We start from the raw sequence: 17,065 nt of genomic DNA, 5'->3' as shown, positions 1-17,065 counted from the left end.
TCCAAATATTTCGTCAATGTTGGCAACCCTGAATGAGTTTCGCGTCAAGAACGCGGAACAGAAGGATGATTTTCCATTGTAGTTTGTTCCGATAAACATTTTCATTTGTTTACCGCTGAGTTCTGCCATCAGCGGTTCTCGTGAGAGCAGAAGCTTTTCCGGTGAGTTCCATCCACCTACCAGAAATCGTGTGAACTGTCAGGGAAAAGTGCGGCCCAAACAGAAACAAAAAAATACCCCATCAAAACAACCCCAAAACGTCAGATGCATTCGACGTTTATCGGTGCCGGCTACACCGTGAGTGCTCCCGGCAAAGGAGGTCAGCGCAGCAGTGTGCGTTACCCGGAAGGATGCAGTTCACCACACAGACACACACATTGCCGGACCGTGTTTTGCCAATTTTCGAGGCCACCAGGCGGTAGTAGTGGAGCGAAGCATAAACGGGGTTGGGGTGGAAAAATACTGTGCAACTGGGTCTAGGCGCGTCTGCGCTCTCGTAAAACAGGAAGCGCCCGCCGTTACGCTCCGAGCGTAACGGTTAGAGTAAGAGAGCAACAGCTGGAGAGTGGTCGCTTCCGTTTTATGTTTGCCGGCGATGCAATGCAGAACAGGGCAAAACTTACCGCTCCCCACCCATCGGAATCTGAATGTTCTTGTAAAGAGGGTGGCGAAGGGTTGATGGGGGGTGGTTTATTTTCCACACATCCCTCGAGTGATTTTGAGGAAAAATTCTCACAATTTTCTGGCTTAAAATCTCTCTCTCGCTCTCGCTCTAAAGTTCTCCTTATCTCACGATGTTTGTCTCTTCCGGAAAAGCCTATTTCCTGTATCTTTCATCATCGCTCTCTACCTCTCATTTGCTCTCCATTTTCTCTCACCCGATAGGCCTGTGTTTGATGTTTTGTAGACATTACCACCCTCAACCTGATGGGATCCCGCTCGCAGAACGTAAAACCTCCTCGCAAGCAAAAACCCGAAGCTTTTCCTGCGTGTTGGGGTAGCTGGAATCGGATCAGTTACCGTGCAACCGAGAACCAGGTCAGACGTACTTTTCCTGTTCCGGGTATCGTTTTATCGTGCGGTGTATCGTTACCGGCGGGCAGCACATGCCCGGAAGTTTTCCGAGTGGTAGGCGCCCGAGCTTCCCGTAGGAAAAAGCCGAGCAAAACGTGATTGTGTTGGGTGGGAAAACGGTCGTCGGAACGGAAAAAAGTGGAACGCCAATTAAGAAAGGGTGTGAAAATCAGCAAACGGGAAGTTTTGCGGGTGCGTTTTATTCTATTGTTTCATGTGAATCGGTTTTTGGGGTAAAATGTTTCACACTAATATTGTTCGTCTTAAAGTTCGCAAGTGATGTACTTCGTCTTTCTGCCCACACGTAAGAAACAAAAGAGCAGCTAGAGAGAAGCGTGAACAATACAGACAACAACAAGAAAAAATACGGTGCGGCATGATAGCATAAGTTCGCACCACGAAAAGGGAGAGCCACAATCGTGCCAAAGCAGTCGGTGGGAGAGATTTTTCGTTTGTACCGTAGCAAAGGATCAAAAATCAGTTTTACTCGAAATAAAAAGAAAACAAAAGGCTGACCTATGATACCCTGCGAATATTTTTTTTTAAACTGTCGTATAATAATTGAACCGTGGAACATGAAAATGGGTACGCTTTTGCGGATGTTTAGCGGTCCTGATAAACCCAGATGAAGATGAAACCAAAAAATGTCTTAAAATTTAGAGAAACAAAACAATACGTGGAATGTTGGGAATGTTGCCATGAAAAATGAAGCAAGTTTTTGAAGTGTAGCGAGGAGGGAATAAAGGGTTGAAAAACGGAAAGTCCAAAATCGAAAACCATTTCATGCTAAGCCTTAAGAAGACTTGCCACACACACACGAAAGGTCGTTTCGGATTAGCGTGAACACAAAAGGGATGGATAAAATCTCGGGGCAAAACAAAAACACTTCAGGTGAAAATGCATCACTACGAAGGAAAAAAAAAAATTTCCGATTTTTTTCCGGGTTGTTGCGGATATGTTTTTTAAAACTCACATTACAAAAAGCGAATGTTACGAAAACCTTTCCAAGAATGAGGGAAAACAAAATAGTCCAACAAAAAAGAAAAACAAAAGGAAAACACTCACCCAACGCACACACACATTTCTCGGTTGTAGGTAAATGGGGGAAAAGAAGGATCTTTTGACCCACCGTTTTTTGACCATTTCGGTAAATGGAAGTGTACACAAAAAGGGATGGTGAAAAATCACATTTCTCATCTCACAGCATGCATAAGAAAAACAAAACAAAAATAACCTAAACTCCGGGATGGTTCAGGCATTGCCTCGGGAAAAGTGGAGTTTGCCAACGAGCAGAAGAAACTCGTTCTAAGCAAAAACAAAAAAAAAAACAACAACTAGGACCATTGGCTGGTAAAATCGTGTGCATGTGTACAACGAGGGTTGAAAAGTTGATGCGTTTTCCCCTTTAGTCGCGTTTTGCGTTCGTTATTCTTCCCTTTTTCTCACCCCGTCCATTTTCTTTTTCTTATGCTTTTTGGTGGATGGGAGGGGATAGGATTCTGTTTTGGTTTTTCTCCACCAATCCCCGTTCCCTTCCGGCCCAAAACACTCACTACCCGTTGGTGCATCGGTTGCTATAATTTTAATGTTTTTGTGCACGGGCCCGGAAACATAATTAATGCAAAAAGCTACCGGAAGCTCTCGGAAGTCCCGAGCACTGCTTTCCAAACGGCTCGTGTATGTGTGTGTGCAATTTTTTTTTTTGTTTTTATTTGGGAGAAAAAGGAAAAAAAGGATGGGAAAAATTGTAGAATATAAAGGTGGAGGTTTTACTTTCGCCATTTTTTTACGTTGCTAATGACATCCTGCAATGGTGCAGTGAGAGAATGTGCGAGATGTGGAAAAAAATTGGAATTTGTGCTTAAAATGAGCTAAAACAATTATTCGACCGGAAAGCAGCAGCAGCAGCAGCCGGATGAAGAAACTTCCAGCAAAATGGCACTTAATTTCGCATAGTCGCGTCAATACGAGAACGAGAATGCTTTAAAGCACAAATGGGTGAAAGTGAATCAGATTCAGCTGGGGGTAACCAACGTCATTCAACGTCCGGAATGGTTTAGCTAAAAAGGTAAGTTTGCTTTTAATCTTCCCTCCAATACAGCTTGTAGCTTTAGTTTTCGGGTGCATCACCAGTTTTGGGATGGGTTGCCTTTTTTTTCATGTTACAAAGTGCAACCCCGCCTCAAGTGATCAAGATAAAACAAGATGTCCTTTTTGACTGCCAGAAAATGCTCGGCTGAAGGTGAAGTGATGGAAGGTGGAAAAGACAAAAATAAAAGCACCAAATGCACATCAATGGAAACGGGATGGAAATGAAGTCGCGTTTTTTGTGTATGTTTACTGTATGTCCCCGTATCCTGTCGTTAGGGATTTTTGCGCGTGTGTGCCTCTTAAGGGTGAGAGCGTGTGTACTGTGGTGGATTTGCTGCGTTAGTGCTAGTGACGGCTAAAAGCCTAGTTCATCCTGATGTACTCAACACTGTTAAATATTTTCGTTTGTCTGTGACAGGCAAGTACAACCAAATTTGCATACAACACGTCGCCAAATGAAAGTGCAGCTGGAGCAGCAGAGCAGAAGGCAAAAAATCACAACCAGGTGTACGATAAAAAGATTGCATCTACCGTGTAAGCGGGGACCATGAAATGAAAGCTTGTTTGTTTGACTGTAACAAAAAAGAAAAAGAAGCAAAAAAACACGATGAAGATTATTTTTGCACAATCTTGCTCCGTTTGCCTTCAGTGTTTCGTCCTGTGGTGTATCTTTTTCAGCCCAGCAAATGGCAATCTCGGGTGTGTCGGTTGTTACTGTTTTGAGTGAGCTCGTTTCGTATGTTCCTACTCCACTCATCGATAGATGGAAACTATTCCAGAATGGTTTTTGGAGGGTTTTTTTTTGGTCGCCTTGTGAATGGCCGGATATTGAGACCGGTACTGATTGTCTTGTGACTTGTGTTGTTGAATGTATGGTGTGTGCATGATTTGAATGTCATGTATTTTGGAGGGTTTTGATTACTTTTCGCACGAGTGTCTTATGTTCGGTGACAGGTTGTCGGTACAGTACCTTATGCAAGAAATTATTACATTGAATACAAACAATGCTTGCTGAAATAGATTCTTAGATTATAGCATTTTCTCGTTTCCTCATTCTCTTTTTGATAATTTTGTAGAATATCAAGATAGAAGTCTTTTTTCGACATTTCTGCAAGGTTTTGAAATACATAAAAAAATAATTGATAAGATTGATTGATTGATCTAACCTGGCAATCTCAAAAAAATCCTTGATATGAACATATATCGATAAAAACTTGAAGATTCCTTGAGTCCTCCAAAAAAGGCATTACTTAGATATATAAGTTTAGACTCACTAAAATTTGTTCTTAGTATCTCAGGCTTTTTGAGACGTTTACCATCATGATTTTCTGATAACAAACTTTAAGCTCTCTAAAGTCCCAAGTTTTTTTTTATCATAAACCCATTGCCACTAATATTTTTCAAACATTCATTACATTCACTGTGCTAATTCTCGAAGGTATTAGGTATGCCTTTGATGTCTTAGATACATTATCCTAATGGGAAATTTAAAAATTAAAGATATGAAGACTCAAAGAGAGCTTCAATTACTTTCCAAATCACACTGTAGTTGAGTTATCTTCATAATAGCTTCAAAGCATAGATCTTGAATACTCGGATGTTAGAAAGTCTCAATCATTATCAGTATGGAGAAGAGCAATAACTTTCGTTGATAAACTCATTGTTTCATGTCACATATTGAAAAATAAAACCTAATCAGTTGGTTTTCTGTTGCGGTTTGCGATTTGCAGTAATTCCATTTCTTTCCCTGTTATATAAGGAGAGAAATTGAATATCCACCACACTGTGGTTCATCTTATAAGTCAAATCGTTCTAAATCAGCCGACAACCTGTTGTTGGTGTTTTGGGTCATATTGGTTATCATTTTAGGAGTCTCCGTTCGTTGTGTTATTTTCTATAGACTTTTTTGTTTGTTAAAGAAAATTTAATTAGAATTAAATTTCTTTACTAAATCAAAAAATGGTTTAAATGTTGATTTCTTCTTACGAATAAGCGCAGAATTAAGTGAAACTTTTCTTCTCGGTATCATACAAATGTTTAAAGCATTAGGTCATGCAAACAATAAAGATGTTCTAAGTTTAAACACTACTCTTAAGGGTAAAATTACCTAACTTTGAAAATCTTGTGTTCCAAACCATTGTTAATTTTTATTACGAAATTCATTATATTTACCCAAGCAAACGGATATATTTCACGCTCAGGTGCCGAAATTGTGCGTAAAGTGTTAAAAATGTGGAAAATCGCATCCCCTCTTACAACACTAATCAACCTCCCCCTCCCCCGCCCGCTCCCCCTACCTCCTCCTTAAGAAACCATTCAACCGTATCACTGCACTCGGACTGGTACGATGGACCGACAAAAAAAAGTTCGTCACCTTGCGTGAAGCCCATCCCAGCCGGTTTAACTTTTGCTAGCCGGCCCGAAAATAGCCATTTCCCGCACCAGTCGTCCCTAAAACACGAATTGACAGCAAATACCATTCCGTGCCATTGCGTTCGATTGTGGAAAATTAATCAACTGTCACAAAACAATGGCAAATTTTCTAGACCGCCCGCCCACGCTGAATGCCTAATCTCCGATGGCGACGGCAAAAATCAACTTTTCCATCAAAACTTTCCCATCCACCCAAGCCCCTGTGGCCGGGGTTGGAAGTTAGGTGGCTAAGGTGAAGGTGGTTGCGAAAAAGTTTTCTCTTGCACGTGCCTTCTCTCGTTCGTTTTTCCCCCTTTTTCATAAAGCTTTTCCTTCACGTTGGCAGGAAAAACGCAGCAGGTAAAGAGAACCCTGTTCCCAGGGAACAGGAGGCGCCCTAACATCAATCGCGCTAATCTGATGTAATATTCTTGCTTCTCTTGGCCCCCCGGCCGGTTTTGCGGTGGTTTCACGATGGAGCGAGCAAAAAGGCGTTCATGTTTGTGTGTTTCGCTCCTGTCCGAGTGGTTTCTGTTCCGCACCGGGTTTCGATCGAGCTAATACTAACAAAGTGCGATTTTTGCGGTTCTGATGCTGTTTTCGTGTCGAAGTTTAATCAACAAGTTTTGGGTCATTTGATGAATTTTCCCGAATCGTATATGGCACGTGCTGTCAGAGCCGAGGGGTTTTTTTTGTCGACCTACGGTGGTTTACGGTTGATGTACGTTGTGCGGTAAAGCTTTTTCCAATGTTTTCAATCGCATGAGACCGTGGCGCGGGAAATGAGGGAAAGATATTTAACCGTACGAAAAGTACATTTCAATTCAATCCGTCAATCCAAAGGCAAAAAAAAACAGGGAGAGAAGGAAGATACATTCCGGTTCAGCCGTACCGTGACAGCTGGCTGTGGATGAGCTTAACGGAACGGATCCAAATACGGTTGGCTTCTAGGCTCCAACACCAGCAAAAAACGGAAAGTTTTTCCCACCCAAGCAGGTTGACTGTTTGTTTAGGTCGTTCAATTATAAAAAGCACGGGGACGTTTTTTTTCACGAATCACATTTTACTCCCCCTCCGTTTGCCGCTTGTTTTGCCCTTTTAAACAGCATCCCTTTCTGCCACCATCACTGCGCTGCATCACAGATGCTAATCGGATTTTGATCCTTCACTTTTCGGGGAGCCGCTTTACAATGCTCGCATCGGTTGTGGAAAATGGCCGGCCCGTGCTTTCCTCTGCTTTCTCCATCGCTCTTGGCTTTTTGGTAAACTTTTGCATATCGTGCACATTTTTCTCTGCGTTCCACAATTTTTCCCATCATGGGAGGTGGTTGTTTTTTTGTGTAACTTTTTTTTAAAAAGTATTATCATTTTGTGAACAATTTTTATGGAAATATGCAACGATTTTGTATGCCCGCGTGCGTGTGTGTGATTGTGATTGTATGGTTTTGCATTTTCTCTCTCACTCTCTCTCTTTCTCTCTGTTTTGTTCACTATCGGTAAATCCATGAAAAGTTTGGTGAAGGTGAAAAGGATTTAAAAAAAAAATGTTTTACCATTTTTACGCTTGGTGCGTGGTGATGATGTGTGGAAGAAAATTAGAACGCATGCAAATTACGCCGAAGCACTTGACACGGACGGTAATCACGATCGTGCGATAAATAAGGTGGAAAAGATTCCTTTTTTTTTGCCACCAGAACACGCGCCCGCCAAATGCTCCTAAAATTGGCCGTCTCGTTCACGAAAAGCCGTGCTTTTAGAGGCTCGTGAAAATTCGATGTCCTCAAAATGGTTGCCGGTTTCATTTCTTTTGCCAAAGGTAAACCCGAAAAGTGCTAACCGCTTATGGGCATAAAATAAAAGTGAAAGGGAAGTAAAAATATAATGAAACTCACCCCACAGGGCAGGGAAACCTCTCTGACTAAAGAATTCTGGCAGAGATACCGTTTGGATGAAAGGATGTGGAAGCAACGGTTTTATGCGTCAGTCACACAAGTGTGCCCAAAACTTAGCCAGGCACTGCTTTCTTGTGTTTCTTCGTTTTTGTTTTTTTTTTTTAGACCAAAGCAAAGCCTACACAAAGTCATGAGATATTTGGAAAATCTTCAAAAAAGCTCCGCTACCCACACAATTGAAGCAACGCAGCACGCATTCGCTTCGAAAGTGCTTTGAAAATAGGGAGAAAAGTGGTTGGAATCGATTTTTCAAATTCCCTGAAAATGAACCGAAAGAAATGGGATCGAAATGTTCGGTCTCTGCCCGGTGCTCCAAATGAAGTAGCAGAAACAAAACCAAAGAAAAAAAAAGAGAAGAAACAATCCAAAATAATTATTAATGGGAAGTGATTATATTGGAAAAGTAAACAAAACGATTGAAATAAATAAAATCAAATCACCGTTCGAGGTGGGGTTTTTGTTGATGGCAGCATCGGGTGTCCAACTGGGAAACCGTTGCGAGTTGAGAGTGAAAAGGAAACAGAAGTTGTATTTGTTCGTGTTTTTTTGCTTGCAGTTTTTTACTTGTTGTTTTTTTGTTTCTATTTAAACCCACGGTAGGTATTCGAAGCCGAGGCGAAAGAAAATGACGCTCCATGCAAAATGGTACCGATCAATCGGAAGGTTTCGGGGCACACTTTCATTTAAATGTGAATTCAATTTAAAGTCTAACTTCATCACGCGCAATGGAGGAGTGCCAATCAACACCCCCGGGGAGAAAAAAAAAAACACCTACGCGCCCGACCCGTATTCTTCCCGTATAATGGCTTCCCAATATGGATTTGTTTGCCATGAAAGTACGGTTTTGCTGCATTGTTTTTTTTGGTTGTGTGCGTTGTGATGGAAAATGATTTCTGACGAATTATGTTTTTTTTTGTTCTCTCTCTCTCAAAAAATAAATGGATGGCATTTTTCAAGGGCATGAATATTTTATTATACCTACTGTGCAAGAGAAGTAGCGGAAAATTGTTTTTCGCGCTACGTTTGGTGCAGGAAGTGTAAAGTAATTATATTTTTATTAAAAATATATATATTTTATATTTGAATAGCAAATTAAGTAAACACTGTTTTCTGCTGAAAATTAACTTTTATGTTCATAAAAAAGGGAATGTTAATGAATCATTGTAATACATTTTGAACATGAAGCTTATGTTAGGACTTTAACGCATGTAGTCGTAGGCGTTTCAATGGTCTAATGGTAGCTGCGTCAGTCTGCACACCACAACACCCTGTATCGAATCTCATCTCCAAGTTTCCACTCTCTCTTTCTCTCTCAACTTTTCCATGGTATGGGTCGACAAGAATCGGCTGAAGGATAGCTTAACAGAAAGAAAGGATTTATTTCAAATAATATTCTTTCTTCTGATAGTATCATGGAGCTCTCATGAGGAAGTGCTGGTAATAAGAAAATTAAAAAAAAAATATTTAGAATCTTTAAGCCCTTCCAACACCCATACCTTGCTCGATTGGTTGCTCTGTAAGTAGTTGTTGTTAAAAAAAAAGTCCAACGGAAATATGAAAACAGCAGCCAAAAATGGCAGACAACAAGCTTTTCGTGCTTGTGTGCTATAAACAATCCTTCCCATTATCGTATACCCGCGTTTGGGGGGGCACACAGCAAAGTCCTTTCCAAAGTCCTTCCGGCACACTCTGGCACCACTCTGTGACAGTGTTAGATTGTGAGCCACGGTCCCAATCGCAGCAGTAACAGTGTGCGTCTGGAGCGGCGTGACATTAGCATTTAGGGGTGAGCCCACCCCGAGAGGGGAGTGTTGCAAAAAAAACTTCGAATGGAAGGGAAAATCCGAGCGCACTTAAAGTTTGAAATCCAATAATTTATGCTTCACCATCGTCTCGGGCAGTGTTCTTGGACGGGACACAAGAAAAACATTTGCCTACGCCCAGCATTCGGCAGACCCCGACGATCACTGGTTCGGTCTCACTCACGTGGCCCGGAGCCACGAAACACGGCCCGATGGAGTGAAAGGTAAATAAACATTATCACAAAACTTGGCAAACGGTCCGGGGGTTTCCCTTTTGCCTCGAGTGGCAAGTGGATGCGTAACATCTCTCCCGGTTGTCTTTTACTCGATCTTCCCACCTTCCCGGTCTCCGTTCCCTCCATTTCACCCCACAGAAAGCCCACGGTTATACACGGTCGACCAAATCCAAGCGGGGTCCAAGCGAGTGTGCCTGAAGGCAAACTGGTACGGCAGAAAATATTGAAAATTATGATAACAGCAAATTGATTCTCCTTTTCAACTTTCTCTGGAAAGCACCCCGATAAGGGTCGCTGTGTGTGTGTGTGTGCGTATTTGAAAATGTTTTGCAGGGATTTCAGCATGTCCGTGACCGCGCCCTTCAGCCCGTTCCAGCACGTGTTCATTGATGGCAGAGGGTACAGGTTTTTAGTTTGGCGCAAGAAACCATCTCCGTAGCTCATTGTGTTGCAGTTTTATGTTGATTTCGATTTTCACAGCAACATTTGCGAAACATTCGCTCGTACAAATGCCGTACCATGCTTGTTATAGCACCGGTTAAACAAAAGCCCCCCCGTTTCCATCGTCAATGATGGGCTTTGGCTTCGAGTCTTGGCAGCGTTATTTATCTGCCCATTTTGCGTTGAGCTGGTTTTGTGAAGAGGGTTGAGCTGTGAGGGAAGTACACTTTTTGTAACAACATTTCGTTGAATTATTATTTATGGAAGGCGAGCCGAATGTTGCTTTTGTTTTTGTGGGTAAGGAATTTGCCTTTTTATCATCTCGCATTAATGTTTGCTAGGAATTGGGAAGCTTTCGTGGTCGAAAAACAAGAGTGTAGTGTTTTTGTGGTTGAATCGAGGGAAAGTTATTGTACATTTTCGAGTGGTAAGGTTTTTTGGTTCTCGCTAAAGTTGTTCTTAGAGCGAGTTAATATTAAAACTCATTGAAATTAATTGTTAACGTAGATTTAACGTGCGAAACACTGTAGAAATTCATTACGGTATTGCAATAGATATTTTTGAAACTTTAGGAATAAAATCGATTTTTTCGTCATAAAGTGCAGAATATTAAATAGAAAATGTTTTTATTTAGAATATTTTTACAAAATTATTTTCTTTCTCAGATAAAATTTTCATCTCACATTTTCAATTAAAGGTCTCTACCTAAATCTAATGTATTCTACAATTGCTATTTAAAATATATTTTGCCATTTTTATAGTACTCAAGGCTCACCTCAATAAATATTTTTTTTTATTAATGTTCGTAATAAAAAATACAATATTCCTTTAAATATTAGGTGTATTAATGTGTTCGTGCGGTTTTGGTATTAATGCTCCCATTTATTTATTACATATTTATTGAATCTGGCAACACTGCCAATTTGAAGTGTCATTATTGGGCTACAATATCCACTATCTGTCATTTTGATAAATAGTAAATAACATAGTATCTGCGAGCACCGAACATGGCATCATTTGTACCAAATAATGTGTTTTTGCGGGGAGTTTTGCTTCATTATTTCAATATGAAGAAAAAGGCTGCCGAAAGTCATAAAATTTTGGTAGAAGTGTATGGTGACCATGCTCTAGCTGAACGAACGTGTCAGAAGTGGTTTGCACGGTTCAAAAGTGGCAATTTTGATTTGGAAGATGAGGAGCGTTCCGGAGGACCACGAAAGTTTGAGGATGGAGAATTAGAGGCAATACTGGATGAAGATCCATCACAAAACCAAAAAACACTTGCACAGACACTGGGAGTGGCTCAGCCAACCATTTCTCTTCGATTAAAAGCAATGGGAATGATCCGGAAGGTGGGAAATTGGTTGCCCTATGACCTGAAGCCAAGAGACGTCGAACGCCGTTTGTTCACTTGTGAACAACTGCTCCAAAGGCAAGAGCGGAAGGGATTTTTGCATCGAATAGTGACTGGTGATGAAAAGTGGGTACATTACGATAATCCAAAACGTCGTGCAACGTATGGATACCCCGGACATGCCACATCATCGACAGCCAAGCCGAATATTCATGGCGCGAAGATCATGCTGTGTATTTGGTGGGACCAGCTGGGTGTGGTGTATTATGAGCTGCTACAACCAAACGAAAAGATCACTGGGGAGGTCTATAGACGACAATTGATGCGTTTAAGCCGTGCTTTGAAAGAAAAAAGACCACAATACGCCGATAGACACGACAAAGTCATATTGCTACATGACAATGCCAGGCCACATATAGCGGTACCGGTTAAAAATTATTTAAAAACACTCAAATAAGATGTCCTACCCCACCCGCCGTATAGCCCAGACATTGCCCCTTCTGATTACTATTTGTTCCGGTCGATGGAACACAGCCTGGCTGACCAGCAGTTCCATAATCACCAAGAAGTGCAAAAATGGATGGAGGATTGGTTAGCGGCCAAACCGCCATCTTTTTTCCGCGACGGGATCAGAAAGTTGCCTGAAAGGTGGAAGAAGGTTGTGGAAAGTGACGGACAGTATTTTGAAAATTGAATAAATTACCATTTCGCCAAAACAGAGCCCAAAACTTTGGTTAAAAACCGCACGAACACATTAATACTCCTAATAGTTAAATTAACTTTTTTTCGTGCTTTTTTCATCTTTTTTGCCAGCAAGAGTCAAGTTTTTAAATGATGTATATATTTTAATTCAACACTACCGCATTAACCACTTTGAACTGTTTTACGAGTAGATATTCGGTGCGAACTAGCTCCAAGAACCAACTCCTTTCTTTGAACCAGCATATTTGTTTATCACTCCACAGCGAACCACTGACCGAAGTGCTGTTGACCGGGCTTAAACATTTGAATAGTACCAATCGGCAAACCTAAACCAAGCATCCCTTCGCTTTTTTTTCTATCTTCTTTTCGTTCAGGTTGGGAAAACAGAAACGTTCGCTGGCGTGTAACGTAAAACTAGGAATTCTGGGCGAATATACCCATTCAAGTGATCCGTAAACTTCACTGGACACTAGAGCATAAAAGTAAAAAAAAGTAAAACAGGAGATAGTTCCGACCACCTTTGAAAACGCTACAGTGTAGTAGAAAATAAAAGAGAAAAGTAAAATTCAACACAAAATCTAAACCAACTCAACCTGGTCGATCCTTTCTTTTTTGCTGTTGCCTTGTCGAGCGCTTTCATTTCATATCTTTTTTCCGGTGTTTTCTTCGTTGGAGCTGCTTTCCTTGGCCACTATCGTGGGGCAAGTGTGGCCCCTTATGCTCAGTGTCCCGGAATGGTTCCCATTGGTGAAAGGTGACCGACGGGAAATGAGAAGACACAGTAAAGGTCAACCTAGCTCGTCCTTTTTACTTCCTCACACACACACCAGGCTTCACCCAGAATCGACCTTTTGAGGTTCGAAGATGTGATTTCTTCGGTCACCTGCGGCTTTCGATGACTTTTGGTAAGGATTGGACTATCGAAAAAAAAAGAATCCTTCTCCGGAATAAACTTTTTAAAAGTGTCGAGAAGCGGTTGTAATCCGATCGAGATTTGCATTATGCGAAGCTATCGAAGGATTCAAAGCCATCTAAAAAACACCCAAATAATCGAACAAGGAACCACTTCCACCGTGGTACCGTACTTGCAGGAGACTGATGGAGTCGTGTTTGATATCGGGAACGAACAGGAAGGAAGCGATTGAATGGAGCATGAGGGGGTAAAGAAAAAAAAAACGGAACACAGAGATGAAGGTTTGCTATGGACCAGAAAAACGTAGGGCAAGTTCGATACGAGCGTTATTTGCTCACCGGGAAGCAGCTTCGGGTTGCCCGCCGGCAGTTCGATTCCGTTGCGGAAGAAAAACATGAAAGATGGATGAGGTTTTCGGTCGAAGCATTTTATTGTGCTTGCTTAATTGACCGTGTCGGATCGTTATCGTTAAATTGGGTTCAGTATACAGGAAAACAAACGATTAAATGTGGGAGCAATGTATGGGAAGGTGTAAAGGCAGGCCCTACCACGTTTCCTTCGAGATGGAAACTCTCGTGACGTGACATCGGCATGTATGGAAATGTTAAAATGTTACCTCGAGAGTACTCGAGTGCTCGTACGACGAGTGACATGGGTTGGATTGACTTTTTACCGCATATCTTCATGGGGAACACTTGAACATGTGTAGAATTGAAATTGAAGGTCAATAATGTATTGTGGATAGGCTTATCAATCGATTTATTTTATTTTGGAATGTATTATTTGACATTAATCTACAACAGTGTTTATTGTTTCCGGTGCAGGAATAAGGTTTGATATTGCTCGCAACATCATTTTATTGCTATTTAGCCTTTTGGGTAAGATACGCTGTTATGTTGTGTGATCTACGGTGATCTCAAAACACGTTATACTGCGTGGACAATCTTATGGAGAAAATAAAACTGGAGATAGAAAGGAAAGAGAAAGAGAGGGAGAAATAGAGAGAAAAAGGGAAAAAAAACTTTAGCAAACAAAAATACTAGAATCTTATTTGTACCTATATCTTAAGGATGACGTTTGCCAATGACATCAATATTCTGGGGTATGCTTTGATAATTTACACCACCTGGTCGATGGTAGGGTTCCTCGAATTTCCTACATAGGATATTACTAATAAAAACCATTTCCTATACGTGCAATAATAATTTTATTGACTTTAAGAAGAGTCCATCCTCGAGTCTCAGAATTACCTAGAAGAATTGGTTCATTTCATTCATTGGAGAATTCATTGCATCTTTAAAGTTCAGGATTTCTGTGCTTTCAATTCTTTGAAGAGTTGCTATATTCTCAAGGACTCGCCTGTATGTACCGAGTCATGGATTAATTTGTCAGTTCGAAGTTCTAAAGTGCATTTAAAGTATTTAGAAGAATATTTTCTAGGGGATATTCAATCCCAAAAAGACTCTTGATAATCTCTTTTTTTTAATTAGACAAAATTAACTAAAAGTTGTGTAGTGTGTCTTAAACCGAGAAGAATTTTCACTTAAAATTCAAGTTAAAACAGCCAGAGCCCTTCGGTGACATGAAATACAATTAATGGCAATGATCGTAATGGCTAATATATCTACTTGCTCATTTCACCAACTGAGCGACTCAAAAAATGGTTCTAACGCATGAAAGACATTTACAATTAACAAACGGAAAAGGACCATTAATAAGTTTCGTAATATATTTTGCATATCATTTCACTTTTATTCCTCTTATACCAATCCGTACTCCGATAACGATGTATAAAATGGAAGAAATTATCTTCCCAATACATTATATCATTAAGTACCCGCAGGTGGAGCGTTGGCGGGTAACAAAATGGCAACCAAAACAAATTACATTGATTACACTACAATCCATTCGGAGGAAAATGTTCCCCTGACTGACAATGTCTTGTAAAAAAAAGCCCATCAAAATCCATTTCCTTACCTACAAGGTAAAATTGTCCTCTTCTTTATCGTCTACCGTGCGTGATACGGGCCACACCACTTATCACCAAACGAGCACAGCCGTTCGTGTGTTTTGGTTTCGCCCAACCAAGGTGGAGTTTTGTTTTATCCCACTCTTCCCGCCCTACTCCAAAACGCTATTAGCAATTTGAGGCCAAATTCTTCTTTCATTTGTGCTTTTTTTCCGCTTCCAAAATGGTGAAACTTTGCGCTGCAATCAGCGAGCGAGAAAAACCAGCGTGTGTGTGTGTCTATTGGAAAAGTTTGAGCGACGGCGTTTTTGTTTATTCGCATGTCAAATATAAATTGCGCCAAAAACGTAAATGGCCCCGTGGCACGTCCGCACGTGGTCAAACATCAAGCCCCATGTTGTATGTGTGTGTGTGGGAGAAGTTCATTAGCATCTTGTTGGTTGTCATTGTTGTTTTGTTTTTGTCCTCCGCTGCTGAGGAAACCTGGAAAAGAAAACACGTTGTGATTTTTACCATTTTTCTTGGACTTGTTCTTGTCCCCCACCAGCAGGACAACGTCTTGGCCGTGTTATGTTTGTTTCGCTTTCTGTCAGCTACCGGGCACGTCGGTCTGTAGAGTAACCATTAGAAACCGGTGCGTGACAATCAGTTTCGGCGCTTTCCTGCTTAAGACAAAGGTGAAAACGAGTGAACTGTTTGTCTGAACAGCTTTTGCTGTTAGGGCTTCTTACCCTTCGTGAGCAGCACGGTTGGTTGGTTCGCTTTGAAGCTTATAGGCGGTTAAACGTCCTTTTAAGCGAAAGGTGTCGGCAAAAATGTTGGCAAACATCACCCAAGGTGACCACAGTTTCCAGCCCGAAGCACATCGATCGTAGCATGAGTTGACAATTGCCAGGGTCGGTCTCTCGTGTACGCGTCCTCACAGCGTGACTCCCTGCGGGTGGCGGCATGGATGCATCATTTATGAGCCGGGTACGCTGCTATCCGAATGTGGAATAATCCACGTCCCGTTGGAGGGAAGTCCGGCAAATCGGCGTGCAAATCTGCACCGTCATCACCAGGCTTTCAGTGTATGGGCATGAGAAAAAATGTTAATGCGAAATCAATCAAGGCGCATTTGAATAAATCCGAACGCCTTTTCATCGGAAGGTGGAAATCCCTGTTCCGCGGCGTGCATGAGAAAAAGCGGTAATGTTTATTCAAACAAAGGCGCGATGGTCTAAAAACCGAAACATGGTTCACCGGTATTGGGAGTATGTATTTCAAGGTTTTTGAGGTATGAGACGGTCAAGCTACAAGGGGCTAGAACGGGATACTACTTAATATCGTGAGTAGCGAAAAATCGTTCCACCGGAAATTGCTATTCTGTCTGAGCGTGTCAGTTTGGATGTTATGTTTTTTTTTCTCACCCCGTCTCACCAAATCCCCGGAACTCATGGGCCCCAAAAAAACCATACGCTAAAAATCGAAGAGCTCGAAGAAACTGCTTCATCACCGCCCAACACTAATTGAGTGTTGCATTACGATCGCTTGGGAAGCGAGGGGATACTCGTGAATCTAGTCGTTGTGGTTGTAATTCTGTTAGCAACTAGGAAAGGAACATGCGAGATGCATTGATGGACGGACAAGATTCGTGTTCTATTTTTGGTCGGATTTCTATTTGCTGATCCTTCAAAAGAAAAAAATCTTTCAATCCACTATGGAAGCAGAGTGCTGGAACGTACCGAATCAGCTAATTGAGTGAATTAACCGGCCGGCGTTGATGGTGACTAGTGTATACTACCCTGGGAACCGAAACCGTTGCCGTGTCCACTGCCCTTTCACGTTCACCGGTGGGGGTGTGAGCCGAAATTGATAATTTATACATTCTAAGCACGCGACAGAAATCAAGTACAAAGACTAAAACGCCGGTACACGATGGCTAATGAGGACCGGCAGCATTCGGAAGGCATTCCCAAGCTTGTCCAATCAGACCACACACACAAATGTACACCCCTTTTCTTAATGCCATCAATAACGCCATCATTAAGGGCCGAGTAAGGGTTCAAGCGTCCCAAAAATGGGAGCTCTTTTATCGAAACATTAGTACGGTGTGGGGCCGTGCTTAATGGGGACTCTG

General features: G+C 41.6%; 1 protein-coding gene across 4 annotated transcripts in view; it reads left to right on the top strand.

Moving 5' to 3' along the window:
- The first annotated feature begins 768 nt into the window (after positions 1-768).
- LOC125769016 (protein O-mannosyl-transferase TMTC1-like) overlaps positions 769-17,065 on the top strand; it is a 148,320-nt gene continuing 132,023 nt past the window's right edge. The window contains exon 1 of one of the 4 annotated variants that reach the window (XM_049437391.1): positions 769-1,128. The gene's annotated coding sequence lies outside the window, so the exon portion shown is untranslated. Of the gene's footprint in view, positions 3,143-17,065 lie in introns of all 4 variants that reach the window. The other 3 variants (XM_049437389.1, XM_049437390.1, XM_049437388.1) reach the window with 3 other exon arrangements.

The sequence above is a fragment of the Anopheles funestus genome, chromosome 3RL (assembly GCF_943734845.2).
Source record: "Anopheles funestus chromosome 3RL, idAnoFuneDA-416_04, whole genome shotgun sequence".
Classification (NCBI taxonomy): Eukaryota; Metazoa; Arthropoda; class Insecta; order Diptera; family Culicidae; genus Anopheles; species Anopheles funestus.
This window is presented reverse-complemented; position numbering and strand designations above follow the sequence as displayed.